Genomic DNA, 23,897 nt, shown 5'->3' on the forward strand with positions numbered 1-23,897 from the left:
ATGAGACTGTTTCTGAGCCGATCTGTCCTCGTTATAACACTTCTTTGGGCATGTGGATCCAGAAATCTAGAAAAGCTGCCCAAAGAGTCCTGAATTTGTTCTTGAAAATGAACAAGGCATGCTGCTGACTGCTGGATGCTTGTTTGAAACTGCCTAAATGCACAGCTGCAACATCTATGGGCTATCCCACACTGAGTTTGTGTTTGCCAGCTGTATTCACTCAGCCCAAAAATGAGAAGATCAAAAACAGGGTTTTCTTGCCTGGACTTGTCTAACAAATCACATTCTTGTTCTGGTCTTCTTCTAGCAGCTGTAGTTATGTTTACATAAATGACTAAAAGCACTTCCTCTTCCCACCACCACCATCGTACACTCTGTAGGGTAACTGTTATGACAGCTACTCTTTATTTACCCATTCATCAAATATTTATTGAATGTCTGTGATGCTGTGCTGACCACTGGTAATACAGATGGACATATCCTCATTTGTCAAGGAGTCGAATCTAGTGATTAGAGGGAAGCAAATGGACAGCTAAAATTAGATACAGCAGAAAAGTTTCTTGACCATCAGCAACTGAAGGGTACTGTTTAATCCTACCAACATTCTACCATTATCTATTGTTTTGCTGAGTCTATAATATGGAGAGTGGGAATGGAAGTCTTTTCAGAGGGGGAAAAATCATAATGCTTATGAGTAATAGAGATGTTATTTTTCACACTGAATAATCTGTGTATGATATGTGGAATTGAGTTAGAAATCTCAAGATTTTCTGCTTGAGAGACATCATAGGTATTACATAGATTTAAAGATCAGTGATGGGAAATAAGAGACTGGAAGGCCCTGTTCTTCTCCCTAACACCAGGGTAGACATTTCTAATAGAGCTCACGTACACTGCCCCCTTCCCTGTAAACTGCCCCAAAACTGGCAGTCACTACCAGCCATCAGGCCCCCAATGTGGGCCAAGACTTTCCTCTTTCTTGTGGAGTAACTGGGTTTTCTGGTATAGTGGAGAGAATATGCCTCATTTGCATCTCCCTGAAATGTTCTGGAAGATAGATAACAATACTATTCCAACAAAGCCATGGAGCCAACATTTAGTTTGGCTTTAAACATTTTCAGGGTCTAGATTTTGAGCTGTTACTCAGTGTCTTCTCAGTCTATTCTAGCTGACTAAGCTTAAGATTGAATTCCAAGTGAATTTTTTTTTCTTTCTCAGATATATAGTAGGGTTATGCTATTTTTCATCTTTTTATTAAGTATTTCCAATATTCAAAGTTTTTTATGCCTGTACTCATATTTACTACTTTGCACATATATCATTCCCATAAAGATACCTTCTTTGATCACCCTCTGTGGTGAAATAATATTTTCTGTCCCTTGCTCTGCTGTATTTTTCTTCATAGAACATAACATTCTATACATTCATTTGCTTGTCTATCATCTCTCTTTTCCATTAGAATATATACTCATGAGGGCAAATAATTTTGTTTGTCTTATTCATGTAAATACAATTGCTCATTCCCTACAATCAGACCTGTCAAATGTTTAATGATTAATTGAAAACTGAAACAATCATGGGAGGCAGGCATGGCACAAGCCCGGTTGTGTTAATGAGAAAGTAACATCAGAAAAGTCCCTTGGCTTGCTTCAAGTACACACACACTGTAAACAGCACATTCCCCTCAGTTTACTGCCTCCTTTTCTGGTCTATCATTTTTCTCCACAGCCTCTCCAACACTTGTTATAACTTGTCTTGTTGATGATAGCCATTCTAACTGGGGTGAGGTGATATCTCATTGTGTTTTTTATTTGCATTTCTCTGATGATTAGTCAATTAGTCAATTAATTCTTCAAAATTATTTTAGTCCATCTTTTATTTGCATGGCACCTACTATCAAAGAAATCCATTTAATTGGCATGAACTTTAATAAACATTCAATAGAAGTAACTAAAAATAGATATATTTTCTTACTTTGTTACCTTCTTTTGTCCCTGAAAAGTTATGCCAAGCTTTTCTGTTTTAAAATAATTATGATTCCCATTTAAAGGAATTCACATTTCAATATTAAATTTGCTGAATTCTATGAAATGATGAAATTATAAAAGAGGATTGTCACATATATTTATTATCCATTTAGAATTATACGAGATCTGACGATTAAGTTTGCTAACTTGCCACCATGCACTTAACATTGGCAGCACTGCGCAAACAGCTCTGTAAGGTTTCATAACCTTGGAATATCAGTGTCTCACAGATGTGTTCATGTCGGCGCATGGCGGTGTCTTGCTGAGTGGCGTTCAGTATGGTTGCTGTGTGTTTTTGTGTGCCATTGCGAGAATGTATGTGCTTGAATTAAATCAATGAACAAATATTAAATTTCTTGTGAAACTTGGCAAGAGTGGAAGTGAAATCAGGGACATGTTAGCCCAAGTTTATGGGGATGTTGCCATGAAGGAGACGACAGTGTACAAGTGGAGTAAATGTTTTTCTGAGGGGAGAGAATGTGTCACTGATGATGAGAAGTCAAGGTGGCCAGTAACAAGCAGAACTGATGAAAACATTGCTACATTTCATCGAATTGTACGTTAAAATCATGAGCTGACTGTGAGAAGCATAGCAGGTCAAGTAAACATTGATAGAGAAACAGGAAAATCTTAAATGAAAGTCTTGGTATGAGAAAGGTGTGTGCAAAAAATGGTCCAGAAAGAGCTCACCGATGAAGAAAAGCAAAGGAGAATCGAAGTTTTCCAAGACCATTTGTAGAGGCAAGATGATGTTTTGGGCTGTGTGATCCTGGTGATGAAACATGGGTGTGCTAATACGACCCTGAAACAAAGCGTGAAATTGCACAATGGAAGTCAGCCAATTCTCCACAACCAAAAAAATTCTGTCAATCCAAATTAAGAGTCAAAACAATGCTGCTAACCTGTTTTGATATCAGAGGGATTGTTAATTACGAATTTGTATCGATTGAACAGTTAACCAAGTTTACTATTTTGAAGTGCTTAAAAGGCTGTGTGAAAAAGTTAGATGAAAATGACCTGAACTTTTGGCCAACAATTCACGGCTCTTGTATCACAACAATGTACCAGCTCACAGGGCACTGTCTGTGAGAGTTTTTAGCCAGTAAACAAATAACTGTATTGGAACACCATCCCTACTCACCTGATCTGGTCTCCAATGACTTCTTTCTTTAATCAAAGATAAAGGAAATATTGAAAGGAAGACATTTTGATGACATACAGGACATCAAGGGTTATACAATGATAGCTCTGATGGCCATTCCAGAAAAAGAGTTCCAAAATTGCTTTGAAGGGTGGATTGGGTGCTGGTATTGGTGCATTGCTTCCTAAGGTGACTGTAGTGATATTCAGCAATGAGTGGATTTTGTTTCTAGGATTAGTTCGTGAACTTAATTGTCAGACCTTGTACATGTCTATTTTTACTAATATGTGAGAATGTTATATATTTTTCCAGTTACCTAACATGCATAAATATTATTAAGTTGCTAAATTGCTTGACATGAGTTTTTGAATTTCTGGCTTTCTCAGAACTCTCAAGACTTAGTTATAAACAGACAGCTAAAGTTTTTCTTTCTTTTCATTTTTTTATCTGCTGTTCTTAACACAGCACCTTAGAGATAATTCAAAGCAGCACATAATAAAAGGGTTTACCATCTAACAGAAATCTCTTCTCACCAAACTGAATAGCCACACAAACTTCTTTCTCTAAATCTGTCCAAAACACAAAATTAACACAATATGGGCATAAGCTCATTGCAGTGACACCCAGATGTACATACACCCATTTTCATTTTTATTTACTTTCTTACACCTGGGAGAGGTGAGAAAATAATCAATAAGGCTAGAACTGTTTCCAGTATATTCCTTTTCATCCTTTCTTTTGAACACTCAGAAAGAGCAGTAAATTGCTTGCGAGTAATTTTTTTTTTCTAACTATCCCTTATGAACCACTTTTTAGACAGTGATACATGCTCTATTTATAGTGTTTGCTGGTTTCCAAATTTTTCAGAATAGAACACTTCTTGAAGAAACTTGAGTGTCCTTGTTCTTATACATTGATTTCAACTGAGCCTCAAAACAATCTAGGAAGTCAGCAAAACTGGGCCAGTGCTTTTTTTGGGGGGTGGGGTGGGGTACAGATTGGCCTATATTCCCTCATGGAGTACTGGATAACATAGACCAAATCTCTCCTGGGATAAATGTTTGTGCTTCCACTACGTGGGTACGCAATGCCTGGGCAACGCTCATGCGACAGATACGCATATACATGCGCCAACCCCATTTAAGTGAGTAGATTCAACAAACTTCCCCACCCCGGGTTAAATTCAGCGCCATGTGCAATTATCAGTATCTTGTCAAACGTCAAAAGCAAGAAGAAACACACAACAAACAGCACAACTGAGATCAAGTCCTTATCGACCACCTGATAAGCACCTACAAAATATTAATCTCAAAGACTTAACCAGACCTTACCCACTATCTGGTACAAACCTACTACTTCAGTGATTTAATTTTCCTTAGACAGCTATCCTTCTAGATCCGAAATTCATCGCCATTTATTCAAACCTGACTATGACTTTAATGTCCACATCTTACCTAATCCACGGCCCCTCACCCTTGATAAACTAAAACCGCAGCCCGTCGATGTAGCTGAACAATCAGAGCAAGGCACTGCACATGCCTAGATGAGTATATGTACTCCATACACACGTAGGTTTTGTCCTGGCCTTTCTATTGGCTCCAAGTAAAACCACACGTGCAAGCATCCGCCTCTCGGTGAGAATGCCCTCTAAACCACGTTTGATTAAAAGGAACGGGCATCAAGCACACTATCGAATAGCTCATAATGCCTTGCTTAACCCCACCCCCACGGAAAACAGCAGTGATAAAAATTAACCAACAAACGGAAGTTTGAGTAAGTTATACCCACACACACTAGGGTTGGTAAATTTCGTGCCAGCCACCGCCGTCATACGATTAACCCAAATCAAAAGAAATACGGCATAAAGCGTGTTTAAGTGCATAAAAAAATAATAATAAAATAGAGGTAAACTCTAGGTAAGCTGTAAAAATCCCTAGCTAAAATAAAAAATAAATCACGAAAGTTACTTTATAGATTCTGAATACACGATAGCTAAGACCCAAACTGGGATTAGACATCCCACTGCTTAGCCCTAAACCCAGACAATCAACGCAACAACGTTACTCGCCAGAGTATTAGTAGCAACGGTCTAAAACTCTAAGGACTTGGTGGTGCTTTATATCCCTCTAGAGGAGCCTGTCCTTTAATAGATAAACCCCAATAAACCTCACCGATTCTTGCTAATTCAGCCTGTATACCGCCATCCTCAGCAAACCCTAAAAAGGAACTGTAGTAGGCCCAAATATAAGACATAAAAACGTTAGGTCAAGGTGTAGCCTCTGAGTTGGTAAAAGAATATTTAAGTCAAAGAACAGGAAAGCCCTCATGAAACCGAGGACCAAAGGTGGATTTAGTAGAAAAGCAAGAATAGAGAGTTTGATTAAATTAGGCTATGAAGCACGCACACACGTATTTAACAGGTACATAAATCTGGGGAAGTCACATAACTTCTCTGTGCCACCACTTTTTCCCTTCTAAAACGGGGCTAATAATAATACTACTGTTTGCCTTTTAGGATGGTATGCAAATAATTTAATAAATATAAAGCTCTTAGAATAGTGCTTTGCATTCTGTACTTTTATATAAGGGTTTGCTGTTACTATCATGCACTACACACACACACACACACACACACAAATGCTTTCTTTCATTACTATAAGTATGAATTTTGTTTTCCTGTCCTCCTTTTAAAAAATGTTCCATTCCATGAAAGCAATACAAAATATTTACTATTCACAACTACAGACTAAATCTGTGGATATCACACATATTCAAATTATGGCTAGTGATCACTTGGTTTGATTTTTAAATCAGGATTTCATAAAAACACACACTTAAATAAATATTGACTACATTCAAGTAATCTACTGAATTTAAGGTCACTCATGCATTTCTTTTTTAGGACCCTTGAGGATATTTTAAACCCAGTGGTTATGCATACCTGATAACTTTTTTCCTTCCTTTATTGCATACATCATTTTAAATGCATTTTCTGTTTTAAACAGCCACCATAGGAACTAGGAATAACTTTGAGTTGTTTTGTATCATCCTAAAACCAAACCTACCCACGAATGAAAAATATATAACACCCAGAAGACTTATGAACACGATTTAAATCTGTCTCCCTACGCAAATACAAAGGGAATTTTCTAAAAACACTTTGTGCCAAAGTGACATTATTCATGTAGATTTTTACATTCAGAATATATGTACACCAGAAAATTCATTAAAATGCAGCAAGAACTTCCTCATCCAATTGCTTCAGAGCAATCTCAAACCTCTGAAAATCAAACCCAACAGAATATGTATTTATCCTGCTATGCCAGGTCAAGGATCTAAGCAACAAACAGAGTCCCTACATTCAAAAAATTTGGTTTACCAGAAGAGACACACATTAAAGTATTACAACTGTAATCATTTGATATATTGTACCCTGGACTAGTTGTTTAATTAATTGGTTGATACTCAATTTTCATATCTGTAAAACAGGGATTTTAGAACATATTTGGCAATGTTTGTGTTAGGATTAGAGATAATATATATAAAATATTTGATATATGGTAAACACTCATCAAATAAGAAGTAATAAAACATTTTGTTGCTAGCTGTATTTTTATGTATTTGTGAGAATCATTAATCATTGTTAGACAATTTCATAGAAAAATGGATTTGTAGTGTCTTCCTATAATTGTAACAGTTAGTAAAAATTGTAATAATTTAAAATTTTATAAAAATAGCTAATGTTCTGTATTTTACATTATCCAGAGCACATGTGAATACATTCTGGATCACAGATTGAAAATTTCCCTTGTAAAAAGCAGCCTGATAAAGCTAAAGCCTACGCTTTAGATCTTTGGTGAAGCTCATTACAATCTAAAGAAATTTTAAAATAATTTCCTATTTTGAGAAAATGAGTGATACCTGGGTGATAAATACTGATTCTCCTTTGTTAACACTTATTAATAGACACTATTATAGATTTTAATGTCATGTTTTGTGTATTTTTTTTCCTCCCGTGTCTGGATCCACAAAATTTCTCCATCATAAAGATTGTCACTGGGGTCACAATAATTGGTTCAAACATGACCTTACCAGTGATCTACTTTATAATTTTGGTTCACTTTTCCATGTCAGAATTGACATTCATGGAAAATTTCAAGTACTAAACCACTTGACCAGTTTCTTAGCATAATATATTTAAAATATTATTTCAAATCATCTGACTGTCTTACATTCAAGGCATCCTAATACTTTTGACCTGTCTCTTACAATTATTTTCTGGACATTGCTCACTCTGAACTTTATTTTCATTTCCTAATGCTGGCACATATTACAGCTAATCAACAGTGCAACAGTCTATTCATTTTACTTCAGAGTTAGCTTCTCTGGAAATAGTAGTCTCTCTCCTTGAGTGGCTGCACTTTTCTTTACATCTTTTGTTCTTGGGAAAGTATATTCCTGACCCCATTCCATATTCTCACAAATTTATCTATCTGTCATCCATCTATCTATCCATCTATCTAAGAATATATATATATATATATATATATATATATATATATATATATACTTACAATATATGTGTATATACTTTACGTACTTAATATCTATACATACCTTTTAAAGAACATATATAATATAATACTATATATGTAATATATATATTATACTATATATGTAATGTATATATATGTTATATATGTGTGTGTGTGTATATATATATGTGTGTGTGTGTATATATATACATATATATATATATATATGTATATGGTATACATATACGGTTTTTAAAAACTTGCTAGGGACCCTCCCATAAATACATTTCCATGTAGTTTATATTTTAAGTCAAACCATCCTAACACATCCTACCAGTTTGATGGATATGTATAAATTATATAAATCTGGTGTTGGTAAGTAGGCGGCACAATCCCTCCTACATTGCAGGAGTTCCCAGTGTCAGCCATAAGGGAGCAAAGTCACTTTACAAATAGCTGCTCTTGTGTGCTACAGGGAATGAACACGCTCTAAAATGTTAGGCGTCTCTCTCAGATTCTAAAACACTACTTGAAAAGCAAGAGGGATGGGAACTTTAAGATAAAAAATAGGAAAATTGAGAGAACTAGTTCAACCAAATGATCTAAGTGTATTTCTTGGGACTAAGAGCTTTCAGTCATGTGGTAGCTGAGCTTTTTAGCACAGCAGTAGGAGTATGAATCGAGGCAGAAATTTTTATTTAAAATGCCAGGAACACACAGTTCTAGTGCCAATTATCGCAGCAGTGGTCATAGAAACTTTGCACTTCAAAATTATAGCTCCACACACTGTCAAATGTGTGAGGATAACTTGCTGCCTTCACTTGCTTAACCCCCTTTTTAACCCCTTTTTGTTTCCAGCTAATCCCTCTTGAGTAATGGTCATCTTGCGTTTTACTGATGATCTCAAGACAGCCAAATTTGGTCACTTTTATAGCAAGGCAATTGAATATGTATTGAATACACTCTGTGGTCTCGGGATTCTGAATACACAGTTGAACAGGGCAAGCATTCTTGTTTTAAAAATACTGCTACTTAATGAGGAACATAAAAGCATGTAAATATTTATGATTCACATCAGTGTGCTGTGTTTTGATGCCAGTATAAAATCCTATGAGACTCCAAAGAAGAGATCGATGATTCAAAAAAGAATTGAGAGGATTTCACTGAAGATTTTGAAGTTAAGATACATTCTTGTAGAATATACTGGTTTTAGCAAACTGGCAGCAGGAGCCACCTGAGAAACTTCTGGTAAGGAAAAGAAAGTTCTGCTTTTTTTTTTCCATTTTGTTTTCTCAAATCAATTGCAGTCACATGTAGAAAGCACAGTATTTTCAAGCAACAGGTCTGAGAGTTCTAGAATTAATCTCACTAGAAACAATTGAGAGAAGACACAGAATACCTACATCAGATATGAGAGAGATAGCATCACCACAGATTGTACAGACATAAGCTAGTAAAGACATTTTTGAACAACTTTATGCAAGTCAATCTGACAACTTACATGGAATAGGCACCTTCCTTAAAATACAAACCACCAAAGATCACCATGTTAGAGCTCTCCAGAGAAACAGAACCAGTAGAATAGAAGATTTTACACACACACATACCTACACACATACACACACATACACAAAGTGGACAAAGATGGGAGTGGCATAACCCTTGCTTAAATCTTATCTATTCCCTGTTCCCTCCAAGCTTTTCAATTCATTGGAGGATAAGCTCTATAAACCCATTGCCAGCAGCCTGAGAAACCCCAAAGAGGAGGATGTTAGCATCAACTAGTCCACTGAGTAATAGATGAAAATTTTTTTCTGCACGTAATACCTCAAATGATATCTCCCTATATCTATTTTGTTTATGTTAATTTTTAAGTGAATTGTGTTATGTGTCACTAAAATTTCTTCTAAGAAGTATAAAGGATTCTTCTGGAATAAATACTTAGACTAGCCTGGAAGTTAAAGGTTTCATGGACCATTCAGATGGAAGTGAGGTAGACTGTAAACTCCCAGGCCCTTCTGGGTCCCTGCAAATGGCAGCAAAGCAGCTCTAGTAGCATGAACACAATCTTCCAAAGACTGTCACAGATGCAGGTGTGAGAAGAAAAGCTGGGAAAAGGCATAAGGAAATGGTAAACTGAATAGGAAGGGATCTGGGCAGAACATCAATGGTGTTTGCTACAATAGTCAGAGTAGGTTTCATTGACAAGGTGGATTTGTGCAAAGACTTGAAGGCTGAGGGAGTTAATCAAGCAGAAATCAAAGAGGAGAGAATTTCACCTGTGGGGAGAACTAGAGCAAAAGCCTGCCATAATTTAAATAAGTCCGTAAGTTCTATGACACATTTTTCAAAACATGAATCCAAATTCCCTTTCTCTTTAGTGTGAACTGTGCTTTGTAATTTGCTGCTAATGAATCAAATAAAACAGAAGTGATGGTGTGTGCATTTGAAACAAGGTCATAGAAAATGTCGTAGCTTTGTCTTGGTCTTCTTGTCTTGGGTCAGTCACTCTGAGTAAAGCCACGTCCTTAGGACATATTCAACATCCCTAGGAAAAGGCCATGTGGTGGGGAATTATGAATACCCCATCAAGAAGTGGATACTCCATGCCTGCCAATCTGTCAGGTGACTACAGCCCTGACCAGCATCCTGACTACAAGATCATGGGAAACCTAATAGAGACACCTATCTAAGCCACTCTCAAATTTGTGACGCACAAAATCTGTGAGATTATGTAACTTTGTTGCTTTAAGCAACGGAGTTTTGGGTAATTTGCTATGCAGCAGTAGATAAAGATAAGAAACATCAAGATGGCTAGTCTGAAATACTAAAGACTAATTTAGTAACAAGAAAGATTGTAGAATAGAGACAGTGGAAATATAATGGCTCTGTGCGACGTCAGAGGGATAGTGTATGGGGGAGGGGGGTTCACACAGTGTGAGGGATATAAATGATAAACATCTAAATATTACTTTGTCTTGTACAGCTGAAACTAATAAATAAATAAATAAATAAATAAATAAATAAATAAATAAATAAAAAGAAAGATTGTAATTCCAGATCATCATCAATTAGCTATATGGTTTATATATTTTTTTAGATTTTTGCATAATCACATATGCAAAGTTCATTTTTCCATATAAATAACATATTTATAGGTTCTGGCAGACCTGAATATTTGTTTTTTGGAGGAGGGGGAGGACCATTATTCAATCTACTTTAGTTATTAACACTTAATTGCACAAGACAAGGCTTGCAAAATCAAAGTCTGTGAGAGCTTGTTTCTGCAAAGGCAAAAAAGCCAATTGAGTTTCCTTTGCTGTTGTTTTGTTTTGTTTTTCTATGTAGCCTCTTGAAAACATGTGGTATCGAGATTCACTAGTATGTGATTAAAATGAGCAGGCCTCAGCAGTCATGATGCTAGTTTCCTTGGAGAAAGAATAGCAAAGAGAGTGGGGTTTGAACGCTTGAGAGGTGTGTGTGTGTGTGTGTGTGTGTGTGTGTTTTATTTCACCTCCAATAACTAAAATAACTATTTCAAAATCTATCAGTCAGAAGACAGAATGAAATTGTGGAAATCTATCCTTTATATTAGCAAAATGTCAAAAAGATTCGTAACAAGACTGAGCAGGTGTGGAAGGCTAATGTGAAGGAAGGCTAGGTCATGGTCCTGAGATGGTAGAGAAGAGCCGTGGCATAGTGTGGCTGTCTCCTGGAGTTAACACAGAGGTTCTTAAAGAGGAAACGGAGTGGAAAAGAGGAAATGGGATGACAGGAATTCTGGGAAAAGATTTTGTAGAGGAATATATATATGTATTTGAGAAAGTACATGTGATGTTAGAATATCATTCTATATCTGAGAAACAAGGAGGTGCCACTTTTCTCACAAACAAATTATAATGCACAGCTCAGAGAAATTTTCATGGGTTGAGAATTAGAGGTTAAAATGGTTGGGAATCACCACTTTTAGAGAATGTGCATGCTTATCTATTAAATATGTATATTTATATTTTTGATGAAAAGCTTCCATATTTGATCACATTTTTCTTCTCTTAATTCTTCAGTATTCTAGGAAAAGTTATAGAGCATAATTTTAAATATAGAAGGGATCCAGAGTCTCTGTGACAAGTGCAGCAATATATTATTATTTTTTGTAAGAGAAAGGCATTAAGATGGAAGAAAAGGTGTGAAAGCGTCTATAAAATTCTTATGTACTAAACCTGTATATGAAGCTTGTACCTAGCATAGTGAACGATTATTGATTATATAAATGAAATGTATTCAGTCAAAGGGATAAGAAAATTGTTAATGCATGCTTAGAGTATGTCTTGAAGGCAAATTTATTGAGAAATAATTTACATAGGTACAATACAGCTCTTCTAGAAGCATAGTGTAAAGAATTGTGTCAAACATTTGCAGTCATGTCAACATCATGACAGAAAAGATATAGAATATTTCCTTCAACTTAAGGAGTTCTCTTGTGCTCCTTTGTAATCAATTAACTCCCTCTCCTTCCATTCCTAGAAAGCACTAATCTGTTTTCTCGTCTAAAACTTCTGCCTTTTCCAGAATATCTTATAAATAAAATCATACAGTATCTAGCTTCTGAATCTAGCTTCTTTATCTAGCATAATGTTTTGATATGAAATACATATTATTGCATGTAGTTTATCATTTTTACTGTTGAATACTTTATCATATGGGGGTACCTCCCAACATAGGTTTAATAAAACTGTGCAAAACATTTGCACACAACTTTTTTGGAAATTGGCATACAGTAAACTGCATATGTTTAAGAAACTCAATTAGATAAGTGTGCCATTGATATATACCCATGAAAATATTAGATTATGAACATTACATATGACCCTGGAAAGTTTCCTGATGCTCCTTTGTAATTCTTCTGGTCCTGCTCCATCTTCAAGCAACAACTATCTGCTTTCTCTTACTACAGATATGCATGCATCTGCTAATGTACATTTAAGATGTTTTCAATTGGCGATTGTTACAAATAAAGGTGCTAAGCACATTTATGTACATGTATGTGTATGTACACTTTCTTTCATTGGAGGGAGTAAATAATTAAGAATAGATAGGCTGGACATATGGTAGGAGAATATTCAATTTTTAGGAAACTGCCAAACTGTTTTCCAAATTGGAAGTTTCATTTTACATATCATCCATTAATGTATGAAAGTCCTAATTGCTCCATGTCCTTGCCAAAACTCAATATGGTAAGTCTTTAAAATGTCATTCATACTTACAAGTGTATTGGAATATCTTTTTTTGCAGATTTCATACACATTACTCTAATAACTGATAGTGTTAAGCATCTTTCTAAAGTGCTTATTTGCCATTCATTCAAGTGTCTATCCAAATGTTTGCTCATTTTTTACAGGACTGGTTTGTTGTTATTGTTTTATTATTATTATTGAGATTTAAGACTTACATCTATATTCTAGACAAAAGACCTTTATCAGATATATGATTTTCAATATTTTCTTCAAGTCTGGAGCTAGTCTTTTCATTTTCTTAATAGTTTCTTTCAGAAAGCAAATTTTTTAAATTTTGAAGCAGCTCAATTTATCAACTCTTTTATGGATCATGCTTTTGGTGTTGCATTTAATACATTTTTGCATAACAAAAAAGTCACAAAATTTTTCTCTCACATTTTATGCTTGCATTAAGTCTGAGATTCATTTTGTCTTAATTTTTAAATATGGGATGACGTATGGATCAATGTTTTGATTTGTTTTTGTTGTTTTCCCATGTGAGTATCCAACTGTTACAGTATCGTTTGTTGAAAAAACTTCTTCACTGATTGCTTTTTCATTTGCATTCCTGGTATAAACCCTACTTGATCATGATGTATTATCCATTTTATACATTGCTGGATTTAGTTTGCTTTACCTTTTTCTGGATGTATTCATCTATATTATTAGGGGACATTGGTCTGCAATTTACTTTTCTGTCAATATTTTTGTCTGCTTTTGATATGAGGGTAATTCTTACTTCATGGATAAGTTAAAATACATAAACTTTTCCATTTTATGGAAGACTTTATATAAAGTTAGTATTATTTCTTCATTAAGTGTTGATAGAATTATGAGTGAAGCTATCTACATCTAAAATTTTATTTGTGGGAAGGATTTTTTGACAAGAAATAAATGTCTTTAATAGATATAGATTATTCAGATTATCTGTCTTTTTGCGTCTTTCAAATTATTTCTCCATTTTATTCATGTCATTCAATTTATTGGTATGAAGCTGTTCATAATATTCATTGATAATCCATGATGTATCTAGAATCTGTAGTGATATCACTTCTTTCATTTTTTATATTGGTAAATTAGGTATTATCTGCCCAACCCCCCTCCCCCCCCCGCACACACACACACCTTTTGTCAATGCTTACATCATCCATTTTCAGTCAGGTGCAATATTGCCACCAAAGTCATGAAAAGTGGTTCTTGCCAGCGGAGGAGCTGATTGCAAAAACTAACACTGTTCTTATCTATGAAGCACAGATTTACAAACATACAAAACAGATATACAGTATATCGGTAGTATGGAAATTTCAACAGAAGATGGCGATTAAGAGGACAGAAATGTCTAAAAAAAAAAAAAAAAAAAACTCCTTACAGAGCTAATGGTGAATAAAAGGTTGAGAAGTACTAACCTAGAGGTTTATCAATTGTATTGATCTTCTAAAGAACCAGCTTTTGGGTTTATTGTTTTTTTCTTTTCTATTTCACTGGTTTCTGCTCTGATCTTTATTGTCTCTTTTTTCAGCACATTTTTGGTTTAATTTGCTCTCCTTTACTTGGTTTTTAGAATGGCAGTTGATTAATTTATTTGAAAACATTTTTTCATATATATTTAGTACTATAAATTTTCCTATAAGTATCTTTTACCTGCATCTCACATATCTTTATACGTTGGCCTTTCATTTACATTCGGTACACATATGGTCTATTTTCTATTTTGACTTTTTGACTTGTGAGTAACTTATACGTTTGTATTTTAGTTTCCACGTATTTGGAAATCTTGCCAGATTTTTTTCTCTTATTGACTTCTAATTTAATTTCATTTCTTAGAAAGAACATACTTGGCATGATTTGAATCATTTAAAATGTATCAATATTTGCTTTATGGTGAAAAACAGGGTCTATTTTGGTAAGTTTTCTGTGTATACTTGAAACAAAAATGTATTCTGCTATTCATGGAGTGTTGTGTGTGTGTGTGTGTGTGTGTGTATAGTATTATGTGAAGTAGTAGTTCATAGTAGTTCTATTAGTTCATAGAGGTCCAGTTTTCTCTATGCTTAATGATTTACTTTCTATGGTCTACTATTATTGAAAAACTGGCATGAAAATTTGTGACTGTAATTGTGGTTTGGTATATTTCTCTGTGTATTTTTATCAGTTTTTGCTTCATGTATTCTGGAACTCCATCATTACATACAGAACCATTTGGAATTATTAAATCTTGTTATGAGTTATAATTATTATCACTATGAAATGATCCTCTTTTTCCCTGGCAATATTAGTTGCACTGAAATATATATTTACCTGATATAAATATAATATCCCAGTTTTCTTTGCTTAATGCTAACATGGTATATCTTTGTATATCCTTTTGCTTTTAACATGACGTCTTTATATTTAAAATGAATTTCTTGTTGGTAGTGTATAGTTGTGCCTTGCTTTTTAAATAATAAAATCTAGCCATCTATAACTTAGAATATTTAGATGTGATTATTGATATACCTAGCTTTAAGTCTATCATCTAGCCATTTGTTTTCCATTTGTCTCATCTTTTAAAATAATTAACTCCCATTTTGGGCTTGTCATACTCTCTAAAAACACAAAAAAAATATTTTATCTTTCATTAGATAAAAAGGGTTTGGGGAAAAAAAGGTGAATCAAACTTATGGGTATTTATATGACACAGAGCCTTTGCTTTCATGTTCAAAGTGAGCTTTACTATTTGGTTTATTTCTACTGAAGGCAGAAATTATCATCTCAATAAAAGCATCATATGCAATTATTCTGGGGCCTTCCTTGAAAAACCAAGAATCCTTGACACTCCATGTATTCAGATTTGGACCGAGGACAAGGTCTCAGTCTTTAAATTAGGACCATAAACATCTGATAGCTTTGTCCCAGCACTAAGAGCCTGCTCTAATCAGTTCTTAGGTTTCATTTTAGAAATTGGTGAGTAAGCCGTTAAATATAAGAACTTCAAAAGAGTTCTTCAATCAATTCTAAACTCCTCGTTCTATGTACAAAGACAATTAAAACCTTAGAGATTGATTTTGCCAGGGTCATGTAATTAATTAATAGTATAGCTTCCAATTTTAAAGCTCTTTCCAGTAAAATGATTATCCAACACAGTTTTATCTCCTGTCTCTTTTATGTCAGATTATGCTTCATTCCCCACCTTTTCTGTCATGAAAAAGGAACTGCATTTTTCATCTAGGCAGAATCCTTTCTCATCAAGTTTGGAAGAGCATAGTTTAAATGCCAAATAGTGACACAGCTCTAGAAATTCATATTTGCTGTCTTTGTCCTAAATTTTCATTCAGAGAGGAGCTGCCATGGTTTGACAGATGATAAAACACTTTACTTTTAAGATAGATTTTGATGGCATACACATTTTCAACCTTTTTTTCGCTGATAATTTTCCTTACTACATATGCAGGTACTAAGGAGTGAGTCAATGTATTATTCAAAATATGGTGTGGTGTGGTCCAGCACAGAGATATTGATCTTACTGATTACTTAAGTGTTCTGTACCCATGTGTAAGTACAATAGCTTGTTTTTAATGTGAGGAAGGGTGAGACTTCTTTGTCTAATGACCTTTTGCTCTTTGGTTCTATATTTCCCTGTACTATAACTTAATGACAGATCTGAATTCATCCAGTTATAAATATATATATATATGTGTGTGTGTGTGTGTGTGTGTGTGTGTGTGTGTGTTCAGCAACAAGAAAAACAATTATAAAAGTGAAACAGCAGCAGTGTTGTACTCTCATCAATTTTCCATACAAAAAAAATTTAGTAAACTGTATTCTAGAAACTGCTCTAGCTATATTCTAAGAACTGTTAAAAGTTGTGAATAGGGGTGGTCGGTTAGCTCAGTTGGTTAGAACATGGTGCTGGTAACACCAAGGTTGCTAGTTCTATCCACATATGGGCCACTGTGAAAAAGTTGTGAATAAAAATATAAACGTGAAATAGTCTTTCCTTCAAAACGCAGAGTCTAGCATGAAGGCGGTATATGCCTGGCACCCATAGGAGCAGACAGTAGGAAGTGAAACCTGACTTAAGTCTTGAAGAACATGGACAGAAAAAGAAGGACCGATACCGTCATAATCCTGTTTTATTATAACTTTTTAGTTTTCTGTATTGGTTTATATAAACTGCCACCTCGTCTGAGAAGCTCTCTATGTATGATAATATGGGCTTGATAAAATGCTGAATAGAAGTGTACTCTCTCTGGGGCAGTCACAGAGGATTTAAAACAGCAGGAAGAATATGCATTGGGTCATGAGAATGTGTTTAGCTTCACCAAGTTGATAAAGAACAGAATCAAAGCTCTATTCCAGAACAAGCTAGAAAGAGCTTGGAGTTCACTTAATGCAACTTCTTAACTTGAATGATGATTAAACTGAAGGCCAGAGGGGTTATGGGACATAACTTGAATTTCATGAAGATTTTGAGATAGAGCCTGGATGGGAACCCCAAAAGTATTTGTGGATTGATCATCTTTCTGTTGTATAATATTATACCCCTGAGTGTGAAGAAAGGATGTTGATACTGTTCTTCCTTTGAATTTTCCAATAATGACTATCCACTGCTTTGCTCACAAAACCTATATTTTTCCCCTGGTGTTCACCCCTACTCTAAGAGACTGGAGGTAAATCCTGATAAAGTGGAAATTACTTTACTTTTCATAGCAATTATTTTCAGAAGAAATATCGAATACAATTCTGCCAATGTGATGTGGCAGGAAGACCTGAGAGGTGCTTTTTTGTTAAAGCTTTTATCCCTGATTTTAAAACAGAAAGAAAGAAAAGAAAAAGAAAATCATGGTTTATCAGTCAGGGTTCCATCAGTGAAATAGACCAGTAAGATATACATATGAGATTGATTGCAAAAAAATAGGCTCACACAATTGTGAGACCTGACTAGGCAAGTCCAAAATCCATAGGAAAGACTGTCAGGAAGGGCAGGCTAGAACCTTTGGGGCAGGAGCAGACATCACAGTCCACAGGGGAAAATTTCTTCTTCATTAGGTAATCCTCTGGTCTGTTTTGAAAGGCTTTCAACTGACTGGATGACTCAAATTATCCAGAATAATCTCCTTTTAAAAGTTAACTGATTGTAGATGATAATTATATCTATAAAATACCTACATAATAATGCCTAGATTGGTGTTTGATTGTAAGGCAGGATACTATAGCTTAGCCAAATTGATACACAAAACTGATTATTGCCCATGGGAGGAGTAAAGACCTTCTTTTTCTGATGACAGTCTTCTTCCTACAATGCCCGTAACTTTGCCAGTCATCTTGTAACCATGGGTTGAATTCGACTAACGCACTGAAGATGTCAGAAAAGAAAGATGAAAAAAAAAATCAGTGTCCTTAATGGTATTGTTAGGCCATTGATTTAACTAATCCTGGAGCAATTTTAATAAGATGATGAATCTTTTCTGTTTAAGTTGAGCGAGTCATAGGTGAGTGTTGCTTGCAGCTAAGAACATTCTGTTCTATCTCATTCTGAGTCATCCAGCACCAACAATCTCAAAAATAAGTATTAAAATAGAAACACTTGTAAAATCACAAAGTTTTTGCATGAACTTTAACCACAACTATACCAGGGAAATGAATATGGCCTCTTGTCTAATTTGAAAATTCCACCTAACTTTCTGGTCTTAATTTGTTTAATTGTAGAATGCCAGCATGCTTTGCAGCAAGTTAGTTGTTTGAGGCTCTCAAATATAATATTCACATGTGGGGATAACTTAATTAAGTCCAAAGACCTTCCTATTAACATATGGACTGATTTTGAAGTTAAAATAAAAGTAAAGATAAAAGAGTGTTAATCAGAATTGAATATGGAAAGAGTTGAGTGCTTTCCTTCTGCAAATAATCCCACAGGTTTCACTGTTGGTAATGGTTTTCCTTAAAAAAGAAGGAGGAATTTTGTGGACATCCGAAAACTGGTTACCACAGCCCTGAGGGTAGACAAGAAAATGTATGATCAAGGATGACTCAGATATATGTGTAGATCTACACATAGTATATCTCTGTGGGTGTATGCCCTCTAGGCTTTTTGTCCAGGCTAACAGAATAGTTATTGGAATGAATTATACAAAATTGCTGCAAATAGCCTCTGGATATGTGGAATTTGGGATCACTTATTTTCTTCTTTTTACTTGTCCATATTTTCTGTAATGTTTATTGCTATTGTAATGTGTAAATGTTATTTAAGTTAAAAATATATGGTGGGAATTTGTACTCAGTATGGTGGTGATTTCCCAAACAGAATCACTTCAACAGATCCCTATTGATAATAGCTCAGATACAAGGGTCAGATACATCTAGATAGCTGTACTGGGTCGACTACCTATTAGCTTGTTAACTTCTGCTAGTTACTTCTCTATGTGTAGTTCTGTCATTTGCAAAATGGGATAATAGTGATACCTTGCTCATATTATAGCGAGGCAAGGAGATATTGTGTGTAAACTCCATAGTAAGGGTCTGATAAATAGTAGACATTTATGTGGCGATTACTTTTTTTTAATTGAAATATAATTGACATAAAACATGGTATAAATTTAAGGAGTAACAAATGTTGATTTGATACAATTATATAATGCAATATAATTACCACTGTGGTATTAGCTAACACCACCTCTATCACGTCACATAATTATCCTTTTTCGTGTGTGGTGAGAACATTTAAGATGTAATCTCCTTTGAACTTTGAAGTATACTTGTGTAATACAGTATTGTTGACTATAATCACAATGCTGTGCATTAGATCTCCAAAAGTTATTCATCTAACTGCAAGTTTGTACCCTTGACCAACACCTTCTCAATCCGCCTGCACTTATCCCTTGGTAACCAACATTTTCCTCTGTTTCTATGCGTTTGGCTTTTTCGGATCTTACATATAGGTGGTATCTTACAGCATTTTTCTTTCTCAAACTTATCTTACTTAGCATAATGCTCTCAAGATCCATCCATGCAAACAGCAAGACTTCCTTTTTTCTCATGGATGAATAATATTTCATTTATCATATTTATCATATCTCTATCTATTCATCCATTGACAGACACTTGGTTGTTTCCCTATCTTGGCTATTGTGAATAATGCTACAAAAAACATGGGAGTTCAGATATCTCTTCAGTGCTGTTTTCATTTCCTTTAGCTATACACTGAGAAGTAGAATTGCTAGATCATATGATAGTTCTATTTTTAATTTTCTGAGGAAACTCCATATTGATTTTCATAGTGGCTGACCAACTTACATTTTCACCAAGAGTGAACAAGTGTTCTCTTTTCTCTTCTCGACATCTTCGCCGACACTTGTTATCTGTTGTCTTGATGATGGCCAGTGTGAGGTGATATCTTATCGTGGATTTGATTTGCATTTCCCTGGTGATTAGTGATGTTGAGCATCTTGTAGCTATTGTTAATATTTCTTGTGTCATAATGATGTTAAGGAAGAATAACCAGTATCACTTCTGTGAAAAGAAATACAAATGATTAAAACCAAACCTTTTAAGTATTGGAGCAGAATGCTAATGAATCAGTTTCCAGGGGCACCAAAAGACTCTTATAAGACCTAATGCCCCTTCTCTTTTTGATGCATAACCCTAATTCCTACCATATTGCAAACATAATCACATGGCCCCAGTTTCTGTCACTGGGACTTATATCGAGGAAACTTTCAGCTCTAAACTGTAGCTTAATAATTCTCACAACAGGCTAAGTAGTCAATATCTTAGATCCTTTGAACATCTAAAGTCTTTAACTTCACATTGTTGCCTGGTTGAATAAGACAAAAAAGAGCAACAGCTCTGAAAGGAGAATGAAATTAAAGATAAGAATCAAGAAATCTATAAATATTTATTGAGTAGTTGTCATACAGGAAGTATATAGATAGATATAGATTCGATTTAGATATAGACATAAATGATGTGGATATTGACATGGATATCTCTATATATAAAAGAAGACAGTCCATATCACAATATTCCCTCTCCTACCACAACATATAAAACTCTTTCCTCAATAACATTATAGGTAGAGGCACTATGATTGGAATGATATAACCCAGCACAAGAAATTTGGATCTCTTGTGTCACAAAATGACACTCATATGGCACTTAGGCTTGTTTTCAGTTTTTTATGGCAGGTGTCACAGTTTTTTCCACAGCCATGGAGGAAATAGAATTGTCTGTCCATTGATTTCCTGTTGGTGTCAGGTGTGGGGGATGGCAGGGTCGTGCTGCACTGACAAAAGGCTATCGATACTGAGACATTCGCAGAAGTATCCAATACTGTCCCTATCCGTATTTGCTTTGCAGGAAATTTATGTGTACATAAATTATAATTATAATGATAAAATAAAAGTGTAAAATATATTGTGGCAATGTGCATTAAAAATAAGAGAGATGTTTTGAGACACCTGGGCTAGGGCATAAAACTGGGCTACACCAACATAATTTTAAGTGATTTGGCTTATTTGAGCCTCTTTGTTTGTTTGTTTCTATAATGGGTACAGTGATAACAAACTCTCAAGGCCATGATGTTAAAATAAAGAATATAAAAAGAACCGTTAGCATGCATTGGAGCATCTGTGAGGCAGTAAAAAATTGTTGACTATCTTCCCCTTCTCATTTATTTGCATTACTTTATAGGTTATGTGTATGTATCCAAATAGACAGTATATATACACACATGCACACAGACATACAGGTACACGTTTTATATATTACACTTTAGGACTCTTTGTATGGCTATTTAAAATTTTCCAGACGAAATATCCTCAGATCTTAGGAATACCAAAGTGAGGAATGGATGGATGGTGAATTCAGAGCATGTATGATTGGAAAATGTGAATCTCCTAATTTTTTTGTAGGATGAAAATTGTTAAACGTTGGCAGTGGTATATGCTTCAACCTAATATACTACTATAACATGTATTGCATCATAGGCATCAATGTCTATGATGCCTGTTTTGAGAAACCTATGAGTTAGTGACAGGATATGTTCTTCTCCATGAAGAATGGACAACTTCTAGATAGCAGTTAGGGAGGAACTCCTAAGGATCAGAATAAAACTCTAGCCACAGAAAGACTGTTTGGGGTAGATCAAGCTAAACATAGCATGCCTGGTGTTCCTAGTGTGCCAGTTAGAGGCAAAAATTGAACCTCCCTGCTCAGCTAATGTATTCAAATTTTACAGAAAAAAATGACTTGATGCTTATCGGTAACTGCTTTAATTGCTTGTATTCATGATGGCCTACTTGTGATCAAGTCTCTTGGTATTTTTAGGACAGTAGAAAGTCACCGTGATTTTTTTCTGTATGAATAATCTGTATCCTACCAGGACAAATATTTTATAAAAGGATGCTTATTACTGTCTGATGCCTCATTCCAATCAAGTTGTCCACTGCAATTTGGAGGAAATAAAGTGTGCTCAAGCATCAATATAGGGTTATTTTCTGAACGCCTTAAGTTGCCAACAGAATCACACACATGGTTTTTCTTTAGTGTAAAACCTGAATTCCCTGATGCATCAAGGATAATGATGACAAGCTTAAATACTGTGCCTGATACTTATAGTTAATGAGGGCATCCATCAGCAGAAGCAGTGTTTCCATGCTGACAATATGCTGTGCTAGGGTAGATGTAACAAAGGCTTCGCTCTCAGAAAATCTAGTACCAGAACTATACTGCTTACTAGTTTATGACTTTGGAAAATTACCTTAATTCTTTCAGCCTTAATTTCCTCATCTACAAAATGGATACAATATCTGGATATACATTGAATGAGTTCTTTTTTTAATTGTTACAATGTGACAATATTCCTAATAGTGTTTATTAATGGTAAAGTAAGGTCCGTTATGTTTTGGTTCAACAAACAACACATAGGTGATTACCATGTATCAGGTATTGGGTCCACTCCTGGGGATACACAGAAGAATAAATCAGGGATTCTGCTCTCAAAATCTTTACAATCTAGTGAGGAAAATAGTATGAAATAAGTTTGCTTCAATGTAGTAAGGGCTGGTGCAAAAGGTAATATTTATTAAATCCTTCCTATGTGTTGGGCCTTCTGCTGATTATTTTCATAATAGCATGGAATCTTCACAACAACTTGATGATTTAATTATCATTTAAACTTCATTTGGAGATGAGAATAGGGTTTCTTGGAAAGGTTAAGGTAATTTCCAGAAGGGGTTGGCATCCCTATGCCTTATCTTCATAGTCCCAGTCTCAACCACCACACTATATAGTTCTAGGGTAGAGGGATGAGCAGTCTGCTAGTACAAAGGTGGCTTACCTCACGCATCTTTTGTGTTGGAACTCTCCAGAATATATTAAGGGAGAAGACAATTGAATTTCATATTAGAGAATGAATAGAAGTTACTTGTACAATTTTTAAAAAAGAGAAAAAACGTATAGGCACAGGCAAAAATATAGTAAAAACTCAGAACCTTGAAATAGTGTGGTGTCTTTCAGGAACCCCAATTTTTTTTGTTGTTGTTGTTACTAGAACATTCTTTGTGAAAGAGATCCTGGTGATAAAGGGAAGGAGAAGCAAGGCCTAAACCATGGAGTGTGCTGTAAGCTGTGCTATAGAATTTATCTTTGCCCAAAAGATTATGAGAGATAACTAAAGTGTTATAAACTAGGGAATGATATAGTTGGACTTTCCTTTAAAATATTGCATACCTTAGGGGCAGAGAGTAAAAACAAAACAAAACAAAACAAAAAGACAAGGGCATTACAATAGTTTCAGCAATAGACAACGAAGTCCTTAAGTTTGGTCCATTAAGTAAATATGATGGGTAGAGAAAAAATTTGAGAAATATTTAAGATGTCAAGTCTCAAATTTCTGGTTTGGGTGACAGAGACAGGCTATATGGTGAAATCATTCATTGTAATA

Source organism: Rhinolophus hipposideros (assembly GCF_964194185.1).
Source record: "Rhinolophus hipposideros genome assembly, chromosome: 10".
NCBI classification, from domain to species: Eukaryota; Metazoa; Chordata; class Mammalia; order Chiroptera; family Rhinolophidae; genus Rhinolophus; species Rhinolophus hipposideros.